We start from the raw sequence: 22,640 nt of genomic DNA on the forward strand, positions 1-22,640 counted from the left end.
AGGATAGTTCTACTCACCAACTGGTGATTTGTAATTCACTCACAAAGTATTTTAGAGTTTTATCTGTAAGAAATCAATTCTCAATCATCACATTGTTAAAATAATAAACTAATAATAGAAATTATGAAATGAACGCAATTCTATAAATTGATTATCAAATCTCAAACAGAAAATTAGCTTTTAACACCAATGATTATTACCATATATAACACTATTTGTTGTAATTCATATATAGTTCAATTATAAGTAACATAAGGATATCTATGAGCTGAATTAATATTACAATCACTGCACATCAACAATTTATATTTTGGAGTGATTTTTTTTTAAAATAAGCATTACAATACGCCATTTTCCAGAATCATGTATTTTTTTCTGTAAATGTTTAATTTTGCATTGTTCTTTTTTAAATAATATTTACATATTTATAATTGATCTATTAATAATATTTACCACATTTATTTAGAAATCGTGAGATGCGGTCTGGTGTGATGTAGGTTTCAGAAAAACATTTTCTTTATCGTGCCAACGTTTCTATCTTTATTGAGATCATCTTCAGGGCCTGGGATTTACAAACATTGTTTACATATTACAATAACAGTTTGGATGTGGAAAAGTGAATTTAAACAATGCAAAATATATTTTATATATTCATTCAAAGGATTTCTACTCACTCAAAATAATATTATTTTATTCTCATTTATTCTTAAATACATTTACTCGTATTTACATACAATTCTCTATGTTGGGGTGAGTGGTGGATTATTCGATATTCCTCCATCGGCCGTTTCACACTATACTTTCACGAAAATAAATACATTCACTGTCAACATGAGAGAACATAAAACTATCAGTATACAGTAAAACCAAGAATCGGAACAGAGGACCCAAACATTCGCTTCCCGGCTTAAGCATAATTCTCATATCGAGTTTTTATATGGAGCCAAGGAGTTGCACCCTTCAATTAGGAAATATATTAATTATTTAAAAAAAAGAATGCAATGTTTTCAGAAATAAAATAGGCAAATGTTTTTAGAAAATGGTTCAGGATTGTAGTTCTCTACTTAATTTTTACCTTTTATTAGGTTTCGTGGTCCGCTTGACCCAATAATATCTTCCACTTAATTAATCTGTATTTAAGGTATTGGTTGAGATTAAAAAGTCAGTGTCACAAGCAGGATTCGAACCCACGATCTTCGGCTAAATACGCCGCTGCTCTACCGCTTGAGCTATCGTGACTTCAATCATCTCAACCCCATCTTTTCGAATTTTTCCTCCTTTTTTTGCCATTTTTACCGTTTACCATAATTTTTATCGTTAAGCAATTATAATTCTTCTGTAAAACACATCTTTCGGGCATACCACCTAAACTTCAATGGTCCTACCATCCTTCGACTCCGATTCGATTATTCCAATCCCATAATTAGTAAACTAGGCCATACGGATTTGTAACATGTTCTAAAGAATGCATAAAATATCACGATCACAGGTGTCAGGGTGTAATATTGTCAATGCAGAATGTTCAGAAGTTCCAAGAGGCTGAAATGTTCGGCATCTATCATTTGACGGCAACTTCTGAGCTTTGTAAATGACCGCATATGAATGTAGTTCCCGCATTGGATTCCAACTGACGGCTCATTACATTGTCTATCGGTGAAAGGGGCCGGACCGGATAATATGAGTGATGCCTTGCTATTGTACACCGTCGTACAGATGTTTATAAACAGAATGACAGGGCCCTTTTCAGCCACAGGATCCCCGCGATTTGCTGTCCCAGTCGACATCCCCCTGTCGACCTGTCACTAAGCCAAAAGGCGAACCCCTTCCGAATCGGTTTCCGACGCCTACTCAGGTAGCGACCGTCAACTTCAACATTTGGCACGCTATGTTCCATAAAAAAAACAGTCGACCATTGATATTCCGTTAGTTTCTTGTGGTTATTATTTATATATTTTTATTCATACAAATACATTACGAATCTTACATAATGATTATTGCCGCATATTGCGAGTTATGCCTATTAAGGCTTCTTTCTCTTTATATAACTTATTCTTCCTTTCTGATTATTTTCATAACACTACTGTTCGACGTAAATACTGTTATCACAGTTTGCATTTTTTAATAATTTTATTTGACATAACAAATTGTAGAAATTTCAAATGCGATGCTCTTTACTATCCCTATAAGTTAATCAGGATAAATACCCATTTGAATTGTTTATATATTTTAATAATACCTATACTTACATACGGAGCTATAGCCTGGGCTGACAAAGCAGAATAGAAGGAGAACTAAAAGGAAAGAACTCACAAAAATACAGAGACTTGCATGCCTCTGCATAACGGGAGCAATGAGAACATGTCCTACAATTAGCATGAAAAAAGTACTGGGATTAATCCCCATACACCACATGGTAATAAGGACAGCGCAGAAAACCATCATTAATTTTACCAAAGAGAAACCTCCAACAGGAATAAAATAAAATGGCTCCGAGAGACGACATGAACAGGATGTTTGAATTTAATCAAAACTTCCGAATAAACCTAGGTACCAAAAAAGAATGGGAACGAGAGGGAAACACCTCTTTTAAGAATGGCGCCATCCTTTGGTATACAGATGGATCTGGAACACAAGAAGGTACAAGTGCAGGAGTATTTGGACCTGGAACCGAATACTCAGAACCCATGGGAACATACACCAGTATCTTCCAAGCTATGATTCATGCAATCGAAAGATGTACCCAACTGTACCTAAGTAAAGGGTACAAAAACAAGAATATAGCTATCATGTCAGATAACCAGGCAGCCATCAAAGCACTAAGCTCAAATATCTTTAGTTCAAGGATGGTGCTGAACTGCAAAACCAAACTAAACATATTAGGCAGAACAAAGTCAGCCTCTGATGGGTCCTAGGATACATGGGAGTAGAAGGAAACGAGAAGGCGGACACCCTTGCAAGGCAAGGAGCCGCTACACCGCTGACAGGACCTGAACTCTTCTGTGGCATAGTAATCCACACTATTAACGAGTATCTCAGACAAAAGGACAAAAAGAAAATGAGAGAACTATGGAATTCACTCATTGGACACAGACAATCCAAGAATCTTCTAACCAATTTTAGAAGGAAAGAAATTACAGAATGTGTCAAGGGAAGCCGGAATAAACTGCGAATCCTAATAGGATTCCTAACAGGACACTGCAAGTTAAATGGACACTTAAAGAAGATTGAAATAATCCAAAATGGCACATGCAGATTCTGCAGGGAGGCAGAAGAGACACCAACACATCTACTAACAAACTGCGGAGCTACACTAGCTCGCAGGAGGAAATGTTTTGGGATATATTATGTGACCATAGAAGAGCTTGAACCACTGAAACCAAGCCTGTTAATCAAGTTTCTTGATGAAGTAGGATTCACCGATGTGCTTTAGGCAGAGCACGGGGTATACAATAGCTTTTAAAGGGCGCAGTATACTATACCCTGAAATTACATCTTCATCTATATAATATAATATTATACATAATATTATAACACAGGGGATAATGTTAAAATCCATTGCTGACGTGGACTGGTTTAACAGGAAATATCTGTATTTTGTTACATATTTTCGAGACATTCTGTAGTTCGTGCGGTAGCTAATTATTAAATAAATAATGACTCGGTTGATGAAGTATGCTAAACTGGTCAGTTCTTGATCAGTGATCTCTTTTTGGTTCGGTATAAACCCGTGATAGAGCTGACGACGCGATAGATTGATTGATCAAGTGCCGATCAGTTTAATAGCATGTGTTCACCGATCCGTAGATCAACTAAGGCACTACACGAGCCGAAGAAATCGATCGTGAACGGTTTCTGTGTCATCGGGGTAAAATGAGATATGATGACGTCGACTTCTACCGGTCTTGAGAGTAGAGCTGTCCTTTAAAAAAAAGGGAGATGCTTTGATTGAATCTCCACGGAGGGACACTGGTAGGAAGTAATTTCACGTTGTGTGAAGGCGGATATTAACGTACAATGAGCCCGGGTCACGTCTCGACGGTAATTCCCATTCATAGCCGATAATGAAGGCAGAAAAAAGTAGGAGAGCGAACACTCCATTTCGGCTTTACAAATTGGCAGTTTTCACTACATAAAGGGCATAAGGAACAGATAGGATCTCTCACCATCGAAGCGATGATACTATAAAATGATTTATGCAACATTTTCAGTCACTTTCCCTAAAACCCCCAAGTTAAGCATCAAAAATAAATAATTAAAAATTGCGAATGAACTGATTGTGATCAAATAATTGTTCCGATATTTTTAGATTTGTATATGGAGCCTGTATACGAAGCGTATTTTGGACATCAAGGCGAAAATATCACGTTGCAGAAGGAAAAGGGAAAGGTGCAATTAACCGGTACGTGCTGGCCGGGCGGGTTGTGCGTCAATTTGAACCACCGATCCCGTTGTTTTTGGCTACCTGATCGACGCGCAGGTTCCCACAACCTGAGTCACTGGCTCCCTGTAATCTAAAGCCGCCGATCATTCTTAATATCGTCATGAGCGAAGAAGTAACTCCATAGTGACACTCCGATGTAGGTAAACCTACGGTAAACAATTTTCACTCGCTATCATTCGAGTTAAGAACTCGAGGCCATCGGCGTTTAGTCGACGATTTGGAGTATCGGTAAGTATGGTAGAGGAAAGTTGGGTTACTAAAGGATTGGGATTACTAGTGTGTGAGGATTGGAATTTGTTGATTTTGATAGCGTGGGAAACAAGGGATGTTGAGATCATGGTCATCAGGATACGATAGGGCACATAGAGAGTAGCATTTGTAATACAACGAAGGGTTTTGGACTGGCAGGATTGGACTCGAGAAGAATTGGATACTATGTCTGGGTCCCTTATTTCCATACAGTAAGTCCATGTCTGTTTGAGTAATGATTTGTAAATTAATAAGCCTTTTACTGTTAAGGGATAGTTTGGGCCGTCTGTCTAAAAGTCGATAAAGAAGTTTGTATCGTCTATTGAGTATTTGTTTTTAAGTCCAAAATTCTACGTACGGCGTTTGTTGATGGTCCTTAGTAGCGAAGTCAGTTTGTCGGGTAGATGAATAAGGTTGAGGCATATAGGAGGAAGGATTGCGAAATACTGTACTGTATACTGGCATTTGTTTTCATCCTCCAGTTTTTTAGCCGAGGTTCAAGGATGTAAGGTGGAACTATAAGGAACGAATGGCAAGGACAGGATAATTGTAAGTGGCCAGGATTACAGCTGTAAATGTGAACAAGTAAGTATTGGGTGATTAGGTACATCAGCAGTATATATTATGTAAATGATTGAACCAAGTACACTACCTTGGGAGATTCCTGCACGGACAGGATGGTGAATCGGAAGAACAGTATGATACCAAAAATAACGGTCGGCAAGGTAGGACTTTAGGGTAAGGTAGTAGGTATAAATGAGGATGCTTTTGAGTTTACAAAGAACCAGCAGCCAGACTTTTTCTATAAACATTCGTTTTCGAGAAAAGTGTTTGCATATTAAGGAAATGAAAAACAATATAATATAATAAAAATAATAAAGCAGCAAAAAAATGAAATTGCTCATTAATTATAACATTAATTATATATTTATGAAAGGTATTGGTCGAGATAAAAAAAAGTCAGTGTCACGAGCGGGATTCGAACCCACGATCTTCGGCTAAATACGCCTTTTTATGGGGTCCTAATAAAGTAGGTTTAATAGGGCTATTACAATCTTTTTCTGATGGGTTAAAGTTATTTTTCAAAGAACAAAGATATCCTTGTTTGTCTAATTTTTTATTTATTATTGTCCTCCAAAACTTATAATAATTTTATCTTTCATGTTGTGGTGTTTGTTTCCAATACCTTTCATAAATATTAATTAGTTGAAAAATGTTAATTGGTCAATCGGACCAGGAACTTTAGTGGATTTAATAATTAAACTGAAGTATCTTCTCGAAAGCTCTCCCTGGCCATTTCATTTGTCACCGAGAATCAAATAGATTACACATTTGAAAATTATCAAAAAGGAGGGAAAATTCAAAAAGGTGAGATTGAGATGGGACGTTAGTGTCAGAGCGGATCGAAGCCACGATGGCTCAAGTGGTAGAGCAGCGGCGTATCTAGCCGAAGATCGTGGGTTCGAATCACGCTCGTGACACTGACATTTTACCTCGACCAGTACCTTTCATAAATATTAATTAATTGAAAATTGTTAATTGGTCAATCGGACCACGAACTGTAATGGATTAATTATATAACTAGAGGCTTTCTCTACCATGTGTAGTATTTAAACTTAGTTCAATAGCAACATAATTTCTTAAAATTACAATCATTATGCTCAGTCACATACTTCGGCCTCTGTCAAAATTTTAAAAATTTGATTCGGTAGTGTACATATTGGACATTCCTAGCTATTCCCTCCCACTGTAACATAAAGTACAAATGCACCAATTCGTGGTCCGCTTGACCAAGTAATATATTACAATTAATTAAGGTTTTTAGTTGAGATAAAAAAGGAGATAGAAAAATGGCAAAAAGGAGGGAAAATTCAAAAAAGGTGGGGTTGAGATGGGAAGTTAGTGTCCGAGTGGTCGAGGTCACGATAGCTCAAGTGGTAGAGCAGCGGCGTATCTAGCCGAAGGTCGTGGGTTCGAATCCCGCTCGTGCCATTGACTTTTTTATCTCAACTAAAAACCTTAATTAATTATAAAGTACAAATGTGGTGGAGGTCTAAATTAATTAGGTGTACGATGATGACAACTGCATCCGATCTGGCTTGTTTATAAGTTCTGCTATTTAAATGTTTCATTATAAGCATAATTTTAGTCGTCTAGCATTTTATTCCATTAACGTTTCCAACTCTTTTTTCACTATTAATTATTTGTTTACTTACAATCTTTATTTGTTTCTTACAATCGCAAACATCATGCTCAGACATATACTTCGGCCTATGTCAAAATCTTTAAAATTTGATTCGGTGTGTATGCATTGGACTACCACAGCGATGAGCTATTTACTCCCTCTATCATCTTTCTGTAACATAAAGTACAAATCTGGAGGTGTAAATTAATGAGGTCTACTTATGAGGAAAACTGCCTCCGATCTGGCTTTACTATTCAAATGTTTGATTATAAGCATAATTTTAGTGATGTAGGAGTCTGGAATACAAACTAGGATATATGTGCCTTTTAAATTATTTTATACTTACTTCCCGTCATTATTTGTTTTTACCAAGTCATACATGTATTGAAACTGAGGTAGCTAAACTGTGAATATAGATTATCAAGGTGTACGTAGTAACAAAAGGTACTTTTTATACTTTCATACTTAAAAGAAGGTTCACAAATAATGAAAAATCGTGAAGGTGGGTGGCTTTCGCCGTATCCGTATGCCCAGCACGACTCGACTTTTTATTGTAGAAATTTACACACGGAGGGAACGAAGCGCATTAGATTCGCCGCGCCGTAAAATGTAGGTGTGCGTTATTTTTTTATTATGTTACCCTCACAGGTAGGCGCCTATTCGGATCGTTAACATCGACTCGGCTACCATATCTAATTTGTATTCCCATCGAAACGTCGGAGTTGCCGTCACTAATACTGTTGTCTTCGCCGGCAGAGAGATTATGATAAAGACCGGTTAAATTGTTCAATTTATCCGCCGTTTGAGGGCGCATAAATAAAAGCTCAGTGGGTGGATTCAATTTTACCTCTTCCCGAGTTCTGATGTCCGTAATTTCTCACCAGATCTTGAATCTTTTAATCACAACATCCGGTAATACGTGTCCTTTTGGTCTATTTGACTTCACTGCTCCCCGGGTTTTGTATTATTGAAACTTGTTCAAAACCTTATGATAAAGGGTTCTCAGAAGAGGACGCGCTCATCGGTCATAACGTCAAATAAATGAAACGAAAGCTTGTTTGACACCCGGAGCCGTCAAAGGATTTCCATGATGGATCGCCTTTCGCATCTGCATCGCTGCACTCCCAGATCTAGAATACAATAGATCAAAAGACACTCACGACCTATTTTTCACCGATTCTGGTTTCCAACAGCGATTACCGAGTGGGTATTTAACCATAAGGAAAGATATTGCTCATTTCATAGATATTACATGCGTTCCGAGATTGGAATTGCGAGTCTCGAGTAAATGGTGCGAAATAGTGCGTGAGCCTAGAAAAAAAAAACTATTAGGCCTTTTCCTTTTAAATATGTAACACAGAGAACAAGTAGGCTTTCAAAGGACACTTTTGCGTGAGAACAGTTCCTATCCCAGGCAAGAAATAGACTCAAGTGAAATTGTTAAACAAGGAAAGTGGTAAACTCGACTTGGTATAACACACAATTTTTCCATACCAGTGGAGGTCCGGTGAATGTCATACATAGTGCTAAGCTGGAGGATCTTAATTTTTAACGCTCAATGAAATCTCTAAATCAGCTAGGAATCGTCGGGGTTTAAAATTCAATTAATCAATACAAGCTAAGAGGGATCGTAATGGTGTCATAACAAGGGGTTCCTTTATTGCAAGTATAAAACCCCCCTGGTCCTTTGGGGAATCGTTATTTAAGGGGATTACGCTATGTCGGGACCGAAATCAGAATGATCATGCACGAGGTCCCTAGAGAAGGGTTGAATCATGACATGATTATTTAATTGATCCAAGCAATTTCTGGTACCACTCATATCAATTGCTTCGGTGATTAATCCACTTTAGCCCAACAATAACGACGGACTGACAAGAGAAATGGATAAGCGCTGCCTTAAATTATCGCCGTTAAATCATGTCCGAGACTAGAAACGAGTTAAACGACTATTTCCCTTAGGGTTCTTACCATTACTATTGAACACGAAACAGTTTGCCATCTTTCAGTTACCCTAGTTTAGCTTACTGTTCTCTTCGTAAAAGTCCCAGTTTATAAAACTGAAGCTTGGTTGTTTCCGATCGTTTTGGTCCGGCATTCGCGCTTCAGGATTTCACCATCTTTGACGTCCAAATGACTTAATAATTTATCGTTTAATTGCAAATAATGACGTACAGTTTGTATTTTCGTAAACTATTTCCATGTAAATTAATATTCATTTGTCTTAAAATAAATAAAAATTAATATAATAAATAAAAATTATATAGCCTCAATTATAACATGAAAGTTGTTCCCCTTAATCTGCATAATTTGACAGGTAAATTCATTTTTCACGAAAGATATAAATTTACATGAAAATTAAAGGGGAGTTACAACATGAACTTTTTTTTTTATAAGGGACAATATATAAAGAATAACGTCTGACATACCACAGCAGCGAGGATGGGCAGACCACAATGAAACGACCAAATTACGTTTTTTTTTTAAATTTGGTCGGCCGTATTGTTTTTAATTTTATTATGGTACTTTTACATCAAGATGTCGGCCAGGGGAGGAAGAAGGCTGTTTTTTTACATATTTCTCGACGTACATTTTATCTCTCTAGGAGTTAGTTTCTGATCGACAAAATACAGGAAAGTCCGATAGTGAAAGTCAAAAATTGATGTTAAGCTTTAAAACTAATTTATCAGGTGAAATTCGATATTTTGAAAATCTAATATTGGAATATCATAAAAATTGATATTTTATAAAATTCACAAAAAAGAATTTAAATATTACATGAATTGCGTACATTTTACTTTTTTTTTGTTTAGTGAGTTGGTGTTGCTCATGTCATACCTCAGGATTTTTTCAATAATTTTTTTTTTCTCAATCCTTAAAACCGGGGGACTTTTTAAATGTTACTATCTAGCTTAATTAAAAAGATAGTGTCATCTTTTCTTAAAAATATAGAAAATAATAAGACATATAGGTGTTGCAATATATATTTTGTTGTTGTTTTTTTTTTAATTTTTTTTTTTAACGAAGGTTCGCAACAGCAGAGGTCATATATCCTCAGGGTGCCGGTCTTTTTGAAAAAAAGCCCATTTGTAAGTATGTCGGGTTCAAATGCAGGGCCGCTGGATTCGAACCCGGGACCTTCACCTTACAGTGATGAGCGCCGTTTCAACGCCTAAACCGTTGCGGGCAACGACGATCTCAGTTTTTTATTATACACAACTTCATCATAACCCTCCACCAGCAATAAATCATGTGGCTTGACGCGTTTGAGCCGTCTAGTTAGATGATGACGTGGCCTTTAATCCTTTGATGGTGGGCTAATGCGGCTCTTTTGCATGTTTCGATTTTGAGGTCATAGTGGAAGTCTTTATTACCAAGGCGAATTGCACTTTTGTATAAACGGTTCTGAAAACGTGTAATTCGGCGGTTCGTCTTGTTGGCATACTTTGAATGGGGAATGAATAGTTCCTGCCGATCAACCAGTACAATATCCGGAATTTGATGTTGAGCTATCTTGGATCAAAATATGTAATCCACTTAAGATTTGTCCTCGATCAAAACCCTACCCGCAACTAACAAATTTAGAGAATTCGAACCAAAGCTGCAACGCTAAAATGTGGGCTTGCCGAAAAATCTTTTGTAGAAATTTGGGGCCTAAATCCAAAAATGATGTTCAATTAGAAAAATTACAACATTACCTAATATTGTACATGAAGTCATTAACACTAATCTGACAGCTGCATTTTCTCTATTTACCGTCCATTCACGTTTATGAATGGAGCAGCTATGAGAGACTTAAGATTACAATTGGAGAGTCACCTGTTGCTGCTGTAGGCCTAGAGAAATCCAAAATCTAGTAAGGATATCAAAAACGATTTTTTCTCAAACTATGGCCTGCCTATGACCCTAGGACGGATTCCGGCTATCATTCAAGCAGAAATCCTTGTAATACAACTATATGCACAAGATGTCCTAAAAATGAGATGAAAGGTGCCAAAATATCTATTTACCTATTCTGACAGCCAGGGAGAATTTTAATCAACGTGGGGCTGCAAAAAGGATACTGATGGGGTGAGAGGCTCAAGACCTTCTCATGACAATCATAAAATAAAATTGCTTATTTCCAGCAAATATCTAGTTTTACGCAAAAAATACATTTTGAATGTCCATCTAGCCAACTATTTCAGTTGGTACGCTTATTCGACTCTGTAACCACTCGACGCGCGGTCAGACTATGGTAGAGTCGAGACGGTGACTGGTTCCGAAAAAACATATTTGCCTCACTTCTTCACTATAACCAACTTTATACGATTGGAATCTGCGAGAAAACCCTTATCGTGGAAACCACAGCAAACCTTAAACCTAACCTTCTGATCATTTCTTATTTCACTCAGATATCCAAGTGCCATCAAGTGCCAAATAATCTTTTTTCGAGCCTTCCCTACTACAAACGTGGTCTGACCGAATGTGTTGTTAATTCACCAGTGTAAGCCCAATTGTAAGAGTTAATAAAATAGCACACTTTAAAAATTGTAAAGTAAGTAATTACTGGTAGTTTATAGTCCAACTACCCGTTGGGGTCGCGAGAAGGGTTCAAACTGCTTAAAAATAAATTTTTCATATTATTCTCAATTAAAAATTCATGGGCTATGCCAGGATTCGAACCCAGAGCTGCTAGCATGCAAAATGAGTCGACTCTGTAACCACTCGACGCGCGGTCAGACGATGGTAGATCGAGACGGTGACTAGTTCCGAAAAAACATATTTGCCTCACTTCTTCACTATAACCAACTTTATACGATTGGAATCTGCGAGAAAACCCTTATCGTGGAAACCCCAGGTAACCTTAAATGACTGATTTCTTTTTCGCGTAATTGAAGATTACAGGACAGTCATTGATGAGCACAATTAACAAATTACGACTGGAAAAATAAGGTTCTGGCTTAGCAAATGGTTATCCTTTAGCTTATATGTTAATCTATCAAACTCTTCCGCTTTAAAATTGTCTATCTACAACATAGCAACATATTATAACATAACATAAAATATTTGACGATAACTATTATGTACCATATTTATCAGTAGTATTTAAGTCCAATTCCAATTGTAATGAATGGTAATTATAGTATTTATATACTATATTGCTTTGTAATTATGCTAATAATTGCTTTACTAATTCGAATCGAAAATTATGGGAGGATTTTTATTAATTTCCTCTGAAAAAATAATTGGAGCTAAAATAATTCTGCAGAATCGTTATTCTGAAACACCTGGCATTTTAACTGCCTGACTCAGAGTGCACTGTAATTCTTTATCGCTGGAGCTGTTGTCTCCTCAGAAGATGTATATAAAGAAGCCGGCTATAATGAAACCTTTTCGGTCCCGCTCGTAAATAATTTCCCAGCCGGGAGGAAATCAATTAACCGTAATAAATCATTAACGCTCCCAAAAACCCCTTATTAGCCAATAGATGAATGTATCATCCAACTATGATTTATTTTAATTTATTATTACTTCCCTCCTTTTAGAATCTAGATTTTTTTTTAGAATTTCATAAAAATGTTTGCAATTTGAGCAAAATCTTACATTAATTCTTAAAAAGAATGACATATCTAACAATAATATAAATAAGTACGCTGAGATGCAAAAAAGTGGCCACCCTCGTTTATTTAGTAAATACTTGCAATCGTTATAATTTTTATTTTTTGGTGTTTACTAGATATTTCTCAAGAAGAATATAAAATATAGTTAAATAAAAAATTAAATAAAATTTAAACTGAGTAAAACAATTTTACAAAAAATGTTGCTATGGGAACAATGGAGAAATATACACATCAGCACAGAGTATTTCCTCCTCATGCGTAGATCACCACTTGCATTCTTTTATGAGGTTTGAATGTAGTGCTGTGGAGAAATACATACTCCTTCTCAGCGCCTGCAAATTTCCTGGTTTTACTTTGCCTTCTTTGACAACTCCCAAAGGTTTTCTGTAGTGTTTAAACCGAGCCTACATGCTGGCCACTACCAACATTGAATTGAAGCCATTTCCAAGTAATCACCAATGATTCTAGCTGTGTGGGGCCTTGCATTGTTATACACAATAATACTGTCGCCAGTTAGTGGCCTACAATGAACAACTTCTTTTGAGAACACTGCTAGGGAACCCTCGATGAAGATCAAGTTTGTGCGACCTTCCATAGAAATGCCTGCTCAAACCATAACACCACCTCCCTAGCTTATTCGGAAAATGTTGAGAGATATATCACTCTCCTCTTCTTCTCTAAACTCTCTCTCGGATGTCAGAAAACCTCAAACGAAACCTTGATTCTGTAGTAGTAACTGTAGTACAAACTTCCAGACACAGACCAGATGATGAGAATTCTTTCGAAGCTAAACCTTTAGAAGTTCTGCACCTGTGGCAGGCCTTCTCGCACGTAGTCCAGGTTCTGAAAGTCGTCTTACAGGGCGTAAACGGACATTAACATTTCTAACTCTAAAATCGTTCCTTGGTCATAACTGCCGATTATGAGAACATTCTAAACACTTCTGTCTAATTTTGCCATTCTTGCGTGTCGTGTTGAGTGCCAGTGAGACACGCAAGACAGCACAATTAGACAGAAGACAAACACTTTGAGTGAGTAGAAATACTTTGATTGAATATAAAAAATAGTATAAATTCACTTTCACTTCAGTGTGGGGTTCAGCCAAATATTCCAACATCCGCCGTATTCAAACTGCCCAACCCTTAATTCTACAAAAAATATTAAATGCTCCATTTTATGTATCGAACCTAACCACATATAAAGATTTAAATATTCTTTCGTACAATTTTAATCCGTTCCCGTTACCTTAAACTTCACAAAACCCTGCATTAGAACACTTGTTCACAAAACACATTAGAAACTCTCGACCCGAAGAATTCCCTCGGACCCTCCTTGCGATTGAAGAGACGATGGACGCGATGTCGCTACGAATTGACTGTGATAATAGCAAAAGTGATAATGACACAAGTATTGACTAACCAGGCAACTTTTTCGTTGTGTTCATACTACCAATGGGTATTTTTTCGCCTTTATTTTTAATTTTGTATATATTTCCTTTATCATTGTTACATGTTACCTATTTGAAGGTAGTTGTAATGTACTATAAATTTAAAAAACGTTTAAAAATAACGAATTTTATACTATTTTGCAAATCATTCAAAACAAACAATTAATTAAAAAATAAAATTAATTAACATAATAATTAATTGGCATGAATTATTTTAAAAAACAATTATCGATATTAATGATTTACGATAATAAAATTTAAATATTGAATTTAAAAGTCGTTTATTCATATAAATTACTTTTTCTCCTTTTTTAACATGTTTTTACATAATAAAAAACATTTGCTTATTGCCGTGTGTGGAGTCAACCAACATAACAAAACATAAACTTGTATACGTAATTATTAACGATATTGAATAATAAATATATTTTTGAAACATTGAAAGGAACCTTATTTTAATTAAGTCTTGAATAAATTAATAGTTCATATAAAAAAGAACTTTTTCGTTAAGAAGACAAAAACAATAATTTTCTTACTTCTACAATAATTTAAAACAAACTAAATATTCAACTGTCGATGTTTAAATGCTTCTTTACAATAATTAATAAGCACAAACCAATTTTTCCCTATTAATTTGTTTTAAAGATAGACCACCTTCCAATGTGTAAGTTCTAAACCACTTCCAGAGTAGTACTTAAAAGCCAGCCTTGTACAAACCGCTATAAAATGGAATAGGCTGTCATTTTCATTAGGCGAACCACAAACTGGTCATGGTGTGAAATTAGAATAGCTCAATATTAAAAAAGCCACATACCTTCAAACTTACTATTGAAATATTGTTTAGGCATGAGTTACTTCTTAGAACAAAAATTATTCAGAAATCGTGAGATGCGGGCTGGTGTGGTGTAGGTTTCAGAAAAACATTTTCTTTTTCGTGCCAACGTTTCGATCTTTATTGAGATCATCTTCAGGGCCTGGGATTTACAAACATTGTTTAATTTTAACAAAAACATGTAGGATGTGGAAAAAAGTGAATTTATACTATGCAAAAAATATTTTTTATATTCAGTCTATTCTTTTTTATATCAAGTGTTTGTTTTCTGCGTAATTGTGCCATTCTTGCGTGTCATGTTGAGAGTGCCAGTGAGATATTGCTGTTTTATGTTTATATACGTTGGATATATCCAACAAGAATGGCACAATTACGCAGAAAACAAATACTTTGGGTAAATAGAAATACTTCGATTGAATATAAAAAAAATATTTTTTTGCATTGTATAAATTCACTTTTTTCCACATCCTACACGTATTTTTAAATTTAAACAATGTTTGTAAATCCCAGGCCCTGAAGATGATCTAAATAAAGATTGAAACGTTGTCACGATAAAGACAATGTTTTTCTGAAACCTCCATTACATCAGACTGCATCTCACGATTTATGAATTATTATCGACTAACGGTCACCAATCACCACACATTTAAAATTATACATTACAATGAAAATCTGAGAAATAAGATGTGAAAATTGCTTGATACAGGACTCTTATAAAACATCCGAGAGTATGCTTCCGTGCTACTTATTTCGTAAAAAGTATAGAATGTCGATGGATCGGTCGATTTATAAAAATAACGAAAGCTCTATACTGGAGAATTTGCCTGAATGTGCGGATAAAAGGTTTTGTGTAAATATTACTAAAATTAACAAGTGGAATTTACAAGCGTCAAGGCGAAAGTACCCCAAAAATTTAAAAACATTAATAGAAATAATTTATTGAGCACAACTAATTTTTGCCACTATGCCGACTGGGCCCCATAAATTAACAAGTCTGAATCCTATGCGATACGGCGTCCTTTCTCCATGAGAATAAGCCCGACCGAGTCGGACAACATTTTCATAAGCGTTCTTCACATGGTGGCCCAAAAGGGCTGCCTGATTTAGTAACGGAATAAATCCGAAGCGATGCTACTAAAGACATGTACCTCCTTGAGGTGATTCATGACTCCCTTATTATTTATCCCTCCGCCATTTGCATACATATTTCACCCGTTGTCCCTTTTGTCCGTCCTAATTGTGAGACGGAGCGAGGAAGGGACACCCCATTTACATAGGGAAGACATTTTGCATACTGAGAAAGAGAGGCGCTTTATTTGTCCGCTTTTCTACAGTACTTCAATCATCAATTCATGTAGACAGCCACTTTAACCGAGTATACACAAATAATTTTTTTAGGGAGACAATAATTTTTATTTCTACATGCGCAATACAATATATACAATAGCATCTCGGATGTTTCATTCTCCCCAAGGTTGACCTGTTACGGTTTTTGAGTGGCTCAAATTCGCAGCCCTTAATTCGTTACGCTAGGCATGCATGGAACTACCGATATGAATTAATTAATGAGTTTAATTTTTGATTTCTATTGTATAACCTGTTTTTATGTTCTCTTTCGCATTTTGGCAGTTGTTTCTCCTTTTTTTTCCTTTTTATTGCGTAGGCTATCACTTTTATTTTATTTGATTGTGTATTTTTTCGTTTCTGATTGTTTAATCAACGACCTCTGGCAGACGGATCCAAGATCCATGGCCTTAAATGCTTTGAAATCTAAATTGTCTTTTTTCCTTTTTTTATGTTTAATAAAGCATTATTATTATNTCGGTATAAAAAACTTTATAATTGGGATAGTTATTTAAAATTCGCAAGAATTCTGCCTTGATCATCAGAGAAGGTGTTTCTCTTTTGTTCAACAAGGCCAGATCTTCGATAATTGTGGCAGTAGGTAATGCCCACGGTGGGATATCTAGCAATTTAAAACCCTCAACCGCCGGCAAGGTATTCCCTCCTAATCTCAACATTTCAGTACCGCGGATTCCGAGAGGTCTCGTCCTAGTTCTTAGGAACGAGTACATATCTTGGTGAGGGTTACGGAAAACTGAAGGAAATAGAAGATGGAAAGGCTTAGACCAAAGTCTAGCAACAAACCTAAGAATTGCCTCCTCCCTGAAAAGTTCCGGAGGAAGGTATTATTATTATTATTATTATTATATACAATAATTTTAGATTGTAGGGAAAGTGAGTTTTTTTTGAGTTTGGAGTTTATTTATTAGATACTTTTACATACATTTTGTAAAAACTGAATACAAGGAGAAATGTCTTGGACATTATACATCCTTGAGGCAAAGGGCTTAAGAATATTTACAATATTTGCTGATTTGGCCTAGAGAAATAAGAACAGTGGTGAAAATTGTTTAAAAAAACCACTTGCAGAAAGAATACATTAATAAATAGGGAAGTTACAAATAATTGCATATATTATAAATTATAAATCATTGACTGCATATGTACAATAAATAAGTTTGATAAACAACACATTTACTTTAATAATAGCTAATTTCTAAATAAATAAATAAATATGCAAGTTAATAAATAATTACTAATTATTATAAATTAATAATTTTTTGGGAAGACAATAAATTTTATTTCTACATGTGCAATACAATATATACAATAATTTTAGATTGTAGGGAAAGTGATTTATTTTATTTTATTTTTTTAGTTTGGAGTTTATTTATTAGATACTTTTACATATATTTTATAAAAAGTGAATAAGGGGAAATGTTTAGGACATTATACATCCTTGTGGCAGAGGGCTTAAATATATTTACAATATTTGCTGATTTGGCCTATAGAAATAAGAACAGTGGTGAAAATTGTTTAAAAAAAACCATTTGCAGAAAGAATACATTAATAAATAGGGAAGTTACAAATAATTGCATATATTATGTACAATAGATAAGTTTGATAAACAACACATTTACTTTAATAATAGCTAATTTCATAAATACATAAATAAATATGCAAGTTAATAAATAATTACTAATTACTGTAAATTAAAATCATTGAATTGACTTGTACAATACATAGTCAAACATTTACTAAATTGGTAAATAAACAAATAAATGCATATATAAAGAAGTAAAATTAAACAATTTAATAAATAATTTAGTAAATAATAACACAGTGAATAAATATACAAAGCAGTCATACTAAAATGTGTTTCCAATTTTTGATGAGGTGATAGTTTCCTACATTCTTTACTGTCATATTTGTACTCTCAGCGCTAAGTTCATAAAAGGAGCTAGTTATCCTTTTGATATCATCCTTTATGTGTGAGATGTTTAAAATTTCGTGCATACAGCTTATAGGAACACTTCTTTTAGATGATGTTTTTAATCTTAAAAATTTATTTTGAGTAGTTTGTAGGCACTTTATATTGCTGTTGTGTAGCTCCATACCTGACAGGCGTATAATAGCATTGGTCTAACTATCGTTTTATATACAATGAGTTTATTTTGGGGGCTCATCCCAGATTCCCTAGGGAAAGTGACGTTTCACTATGGCTTCCTATTATTTACAACTAATCATTTTTATATACAAAGAGGTAAAAGAAATTCCACAATAATTTGTGAGAAAAAAATTATGTTCAAAAAATCACATGCAGAGGGATGAAGTCTATATATAGAATTAAATAAATGCATATAAAAAGTGTAAATAAGAAGTAAATAAATAATTAAATACATAATTTTTTTTTAAATTTTGGCCTTATGATCTATGCATATTAGCCATGGTGACGAATTCTTATATGTGTGTTCAAATTGGGGGGGTTATCGTGAAAAAAGGGCCAGAGGCGACGGTGGGAATCGAACCCACGACCGCGGCGAGAGAGTCTCTCATGCTAACACTCGGCTACCGCCGTAAATACATCGTTTATTTAATAAGGAGTTATCTGGAAGATAGGAAATTTTGTGTCTCGCTTAACAACGTAAGCACTGTCTTTCGGCCAATTGCTGCTGGTGTACCCCAAGGCTCTGTCTTTGGGCCCACATTGTTCAATTTACTTATTAATGGTATAACAGAACTAAAAGTGTACCCTATATGCTGATGACACCGCTTTTATGATCTCGCCTTTCAGGGTAGATACAACAGCTAGGCATCTCTCACTAGCCCTTGAGAAAACATTTAATTACTTTTACAGGTGGCGGATCAGACATAATGAGTCAAAAACAGAGGTGATTCTGTTCACTCGCAGAAGGCCTAATGTTGACTGTTTTGTGACAATAAATGGAAGGTGTATTCCATGGAAAATAGAAGTGAAGTATCTCGGTTTGATGCTGGACTCAAAGCTCACGTTCACCAAGCACATCAACACGGTATGCGATAGAGGAGTGGCTCTGATCTGCAATTTATTTCCATTGATAAATAGACACACTGATCTGAGTACATTTAATAAAAAGTTAATTTATTATTTGTATATTCGACCCATGCTGTTGTATGCGGCTCCTGTCTGGTCTAATACATGTATCACCAACTACAGGAAGTTGCAGGTTGTGCAGAACAAATGCTTGAGACTGATTGGTTCCTTTTACAGGTGGACGCCAATAGACTACATGCATTCAGTATTGGAGGTGACTAGTGTCTCTACACAAGCCCACAGTATAACATCAAGATTTTGCAAAGCTTGTGAACTTAGTGAATACACTAATATTAGAAATGTTGTTAACTATGAAGCTGCCTCCTTGCAGACACTTTACAAAAAATATAAGTACAAAAGAGTGAAGCACATTTTGCTGTAAATTAACCATATAAGGTAAAGGTTTTTTTTAATTTTTTAATTTTTTTCCCTCTGTGTTAATATTGAGATATGTTTAAATTAGTTCTTTTTTTATTTCAGATCAGGTATATAGGCAGAAAGCCTGAAGCCAGTCTTTTAATTTCTTTTGTAAATACTGTATATATTTTGTAAATAAAAATAAATTTCAAATTTCAATTTCTTATAACTATGAAGTTGAAAACTATGACAAGTTATAAACCAGGTACATTGTGTTTGATTCTCTTATGTTTCCAATTTGCATTTGTTGGATATGCACTAATAAATCTGCAATTGAGATTTGAGGAGATACTCATACGCCTAAAGAATTTACTGATCTCATCGTATATTTCCTCCTATACCCATTTCGTGTTAGTTCCCTCGTGTACGTCTGTCAAACTGTAATATCTGGGAGAGGCAGTGGCTAGCCGCAGAAATTTATGTTGGATTACCTGTAATCTATTAAAATTTGTTTTACAGGTAAAATTCCATGTCGGGGATGCATATAGCATCATTGTTTTAATAAATACTTTATAAATTAGTAGTTTATTGTGTTGGCTCCTTTCTGAGCAATGGGAACCCACCACCAAAATTCAATTTGGCATCAAGAGTGATCCCTAGATACCTCACAGTTCTTAAACAACTTACCCTCGAATAATATATTGTGGAATAGCAGAAGCCTACGGTTAGTGAGTAACATACAACTAGTTTTGGAAGAGTTAATTTTCAGCTTCCATCTAGTGCAGAATCGTCTTACTCTTTTCCAGCTCTTTATTTATTAATGTTTCTTACGATCGCATTAATCCTCCAGGATCTATAAAGCGTAATGTCGTCGGCGTACAAAGCGAGTTGGCAGAATTTGAGCGTAGGCAAACCATTTAAAAAGATGCAAAAAAGGGTCGGTCCCAGAATTGAACCCTGAGGCACGCCTGCTTTGATGGCAAAACGGGAAGAGAGAGAATTATGAAGGGCTACTCGAAAAGACCTCATGTGAAGGTAACTGTATACCACCTTGATAATGTATTTTGGGAAGTTGTATTTAATATCGGGTTGTCCGGAAAATAATGCAGGATTTTAAGTTTTCATTAAAAAAAATCTATATAAAATATTCTGTTTACGTTTACAGGATTACTCATTTGTATGAATGTCAACACTTATTAATCCTCTTCCAAATGATATTGTTTGTTTACCTCTGTAGCATTCCGCTACTTGGAAATAATTCAGTCATCCTTATAATGTCAAAGCGAGAATTTCGTACGATTTTCTTTTACGAGTTTAAACTCGGCCGAAGCGGAGCCCAAACGGCTAGAAACATTAACCAAGTCTGGGGCGAGGGTTGTGTTAATGAGTGCACTGTGCAAAGGTGGTTTAAAAAATTTCGGGAGGGAGATTTCAGCCTTGAAGATGAAGAAGGTCGTGGAAGGCCTTCCTCTCTTAATGATGATGTTCTGCGATCAGTGGTGGAAGAAAACCCCAAAACAACTGTTCGAGAACTTGCAGAGCAACTCAAAGTCAGTAAAACGACCGTCGCTGACCACCTCAAGGCGATTGGAAAAGTGAAAAAACTCGAAAATTGGGTTCCACACTCATTAAACGATCGCCAAAAAAATCAGCGCTTTGATGTTTGTGCATCACTTCTTTGTCGAAACAAAAATGACCCATTTCTGGCCAGAATTGTTACATGTGACGAAAAGTGGATTCTCTACGATAACACTAGACGTTCTGGACAGTGGCTCGACAAAGGAGAAGCTCCAATACATTTTCCAAAGCCCCCAACTCATCAAAAAAAGGTAATGGTTACGGTATGGTGGGCTTCATTTGGTTTAATACACTACAGCTTCTTAAATCCTGGCGAAACCATCAATGCTGAATCATACTGTAACCAAATTAATACCATGCATCAGAAATTGGCAGTAATGAAGCCCTCTTTGGTCAATCGGAAAGGGCCCATTTTGTTGCATGACAACGCTCGACCACATGTGTCACGTGTAACGTCACAAAAATTATTGGAGCTTGGCTATGAAACTTTGCCTCACCCACCCTACTCTCCGGACCTCTCGCCTACTGACTACCATTTTTTTAGACACCTGGACCACTACTTACAACACATAATATTCAAAAATCAAACGGAACTGGAAAATGCATTTATTGACTTTATCAATTCTAAAAATTCTGAATTCTACTCAGACGGAATTAATAAGTTACCAACACGTTGGGTTTTGATTAAAGAACATTGCTTTAAAGTAACTAGTTTCTTTTTTTTTGTTTAATACCAAAATCCTGCATTATTTTCCGGACAACCCAATAATTTTGTGAATTATACCTTCATGCCATACTGTACCAAAGGCTTTCTCCATATCAAGAAAAACCAGTCCGTGTGTTTTTTTAACGTTGAAACCTTCAGTTACGTGATCAACTATTCTAGCAAGTTGATCTACGGTGCTAAGGCCTGGGCGGACGCCAAATTGTTCATTCTTAATGGGTATATTATATACTATTATGGGTGACTAGATGAATTTCGATCCTTTTGGCAAACACCTTTTCAAAAATCTTGCCCAAAGAGCTGAGTAGGCTGATAGGTCTGTAACTCGAAGAAGTTCTTGAAGCTTGCCGGGTTTTTTAAAACTTTCCGCACTTCGAGAAATATCCTAAAAAAGATGGCATTGAAGAGGTGAGTCAGTGAGACCAGAGCTTTTTTGGAAGGTTTTTTAGCGTAATATTAGTGATTCGGTCCAGAAGTGGTGCTTTTTTTTATTTTTTCGTGTATGTATTATATCCCAATTATGTTGGGAGGGACCAACATACCCTGCTGGGAGAAAAAGGGTTAGTGCAATTTGCCATCAATCTCTTAACTTGATCAGTAACAGCCTTTTGAAGATAGCATGGGCCTGAGAAGCTGGACTGATTGAAAATATTTCCCCTTTGCATTCACCTTCTCGTCATTAGTGATACAGGATCTATTTTTACTGGCAATAGTTGCTTCTGGTCCTTCATTTTCATGTTTAAGGCGCTTAACAAACAAATAATTTTGAATTTAATCGTACATACGTCAATTCAGAAAAATATTCAA

At 35.6% G+C, this 22,640-nt stretch overlaps 1 long non-coding RNA gene across 4 annotated transcripts in view; it reads left to right on the plus strand.

The window, feature by feature from the left end:
* LOC106668792 overlaps positions 1 to 19,747 on the plus strand; it is a 53,104-nt gene extending 33,357 nt beyond the window's left edge. Inside the window, exons 2-5 of one of the 4 annotated variants that reach the window (XR_002909813.1) lie at positions 4,307 to 4,669; positions 18,959 to 19,133; positions 19,352 to 19,570; positions 19,655 to 19,747. This is a non-coding gene — a long non-coding RNA (uncharacterized LOC106668792). Of the gene's footprint in view, positions 1 to 4,306; positions 4,670 to 18,958; positions 19,571 to 19,654 lie in introns of all 4 variants that reach the window. The other 3 variants (XR_002909811.1, XR_002909812.1, XR_002909814.1) reach the window with 3 other exon arrangements.
* Positions 19,748 to 22,640: the final 2,893 nt, after the last annotated feature.

Source organism: Cimex lectularius, unplaced genomic scaffold (genome assembly GCF_000648675.2).
Source record: "Cimex lectularius strain Harlan isolate CLEC.00 unplaced genomic scaffold, Clec_2.1 scaffold25, whole genome shotgun sequence".
Taxonomy (NCBI): domain Eukaryota; kingdom Metazoa; phylum Arthropoda; class Insecta; order Hemiptera; family Cimicidae; genus Cimex; species Cimex lectularius.